Raw genomic sequence first — 2416 nt, 5'->3', positions numbered from 1 at the left:
AGTGAGCCATGATTTTAAAAAGGGTGCAATGTTAACAGAGAATTTCTATAAAAATCAAACAGCTTGATCAGTTGATATGTTAATTCATGATTCAGGGAAGTGGTGTGGTCTTTCTCTCAGTCCTGAACAAGTGAACAAAGTTAACATTTAACTAGGTGATAATAATCATTCCGACAAACTAGCTGCGCAATGCTGCAAACTTAGCTCAGACGTCTTCTTTTGACAAAAAGCGAAAATTTATATTTTTTTCTCCTTTCAGTATATACTTCACCTTCATTGTTACTGTCCCATACAATAAATCTTTCTTTATATTTGAAGACAGTAACTGTTCTCGAAAGAACAGATACTGTTGATGACCGTGCAGATTTTCCCTAGAATAAACGATGACTAACTGAAACCCTCAGCTGCCGACAGGTGTTGTTGACATACCTCGATGTGGACAGCTGAAAATTTGTACCCCGACCGGGACTCGAACTCGCGATATCCTGCTTACTTGGCAGACGCTCTATCCATCTGAGCCACCGAGGACACAGATGAATTGTAGAATTGTGGACAGTTGGGAATGTGAGTCTCACGGGAAGCGTGCAAGGGATAAATCCCTGCAGTCGCGCTATTCGTCTGTGTCCTCGGTGGCTCAGATGGATAGAGCGTCTGCCATGTAAGCAGGAGATCCCGGGTTCGAGTCCCGGTCGGGGCACAAATTCTCAGCTGTCCACATCGAGGTATATCACCAACACCTGTCGGCAGCTGAGGGTTTCAGTAAATCTTTCTTTATCTGATAGATACAATTACAAACCAACTCAGCTCTACTGAGTACGTCCATCACTCACCACACTTCAACTAAGAATATATCAGACTGTGCAGAGGCAAAGACTGTGTCACAACAAGACGAAAGACTGTTTAGCACTAAAATAACTTGCTCACTCTCTGATGCGCACATCGATAACTTACAAAAAGCAAAATGAGATGCCGAACTTAACAGTAATCCCACCTAGACATGGTATTTACACATTTTATTTTTTGTTTTGTTGCAACTCTACTGCTGGTTGCACCGTCGTGGATCTCTTTTAATTTTGGATCTCTCGGGGGTTATATACTGTCTGATCAAAAGTATCTTTTTCGCTGCGACCGAATCTACTCACGAATTTCCAATCACCAACTTTCTCCTCCTATTGCGAAAATATTTTTGTGATGTCACCGCCAGACACCACACTTGCTAGGTGGTAGCTTTTAAATCGGCCGCGGTCCGCTAGTATACGACGGACCCGCGTGTCGCCACTGTCAGTGATGGCAGACCGAGCGCCGCCACACTGCAGGTCTAGTGATACGTACTAGCACTCGCCCCAGTTGTAGAGCCGACTTTGCTAGCGAAGCTACATTGACAAATACGCTCTCATTTGCCGAGACGATAGTTAGCATAGCCTTCAGCTACGTCATTTGCTACGACCTAGCACGTCGCCATAGCATTCGATAATTATTATTGTGAAGCCTATACAGTAACGAGAGATGTTCCCCAATTGTGGATTAAAGTTAAGTATTCTACCAGTTACTCTTGTTTTGCTAGTCTTATTTCTCTGACCTGTTCCAGACCTCATGCCAGCCTGCGTGAGCTTAATCGCGTGCCTTTCGGCTTCCTCCAAACTCCGTGAATTGGCTCCTGCCAATTCACAAGAATTTTGTTGACGCCGACCTACATAGGGAGGAACGATCACCACGATAAAATAAGGGAAATCAGAGCTCGTAGGGAAAGGTGTTCATTCTTTCCGCGCGCTATGCAAGATTGGAATAATAGGGAATTGTGAAGGTGGTTCGATGGACCATGTGCCGAGCACTTAAACGTGATTTGCAGAGTATCCACGTAGATGTAGACACCTAACGTATACAGAACTGACTACAAGATGTTACGAGAGGCTGATACGCCGGTATGAAACGAGGCGGGGAGTATTGTGTTGTCAGTAGAGAAGCAATGGCGGCAGAATGGGTCAGTCATGAGAAACCGGTGTCCAGGTTCGAACTCACCGGTTTCTCATGACTACGAACTTGGACTAGTTTTTGGATGTCACCTGAGTAACCGATCCATCAGGGACATTTTAGCTCTTCTAAAACTGTCCACGTTGAATGCTGGTGACGTGCTTGTGAGGTGGAAACGCTAAAGCCCGTCTCACACGGAGCAAGATTCGCTGTAAGTTTCCTTGCTGGCTCGCGCGGCGGCTACCTTGCGGGCTCCGTCGTCTTCTAGCGGGCTACCTTGCTGGGTGCCTTGTAAGATTTCCAGGATAGAGGTTCCCTGCGTGCTACCTGCGTTGGCCAATCGTGAGGCGTTTCGTTTGTGACGCCAGACGCGGAAAGCTTGGGCGGGAAGCCTATGTTGATAGTCGCTTGTCTGCTGTTGTGAGGTGCGGTAGGAAGTTCTTAT

The 2416-nt window shown here is 46.0% G+C and overlaps 1 non-coding gene across 1 annotated transcript; it reads left to right on the top strand.

The window, feature by feature from the left end:
* The first annotated feature begins 623 nt into the window (after positions 1-623).
* Positions 624-697, top strand: Trnat-ugu (transfer RNA threonine (anticodon UGU)). Its single transcript has one exon. It is a non-coding gene; the product is annotated as a tRNA-Thr (tRNA).
* Positions 698-2416: the final 1719 nt, after the last annotated feature.

The sequence above is a fragment of the Schistocerca cancellata genome, chromosome 1 (assembly GCF_023864275.1).
Source record: "Schistocerca cancellata isolate TAMUIC-IGC-003103 chromosome 1, iqSchCanc2.1, whole genome shotgun sequence".
NCBI classification, from domain to species: domain Eukaryota; kingdom Metazoa; phylum Arthropoda; class Insecta; order Orthoptera; family Acrididae; genus Schistocerca; species Schistocerca cancellata.
The sequence above is the reverse complement of the archived record's forward strand: the minus strand, read 5'-3'. Positions and strand labels throughout refer to the sequence as shown.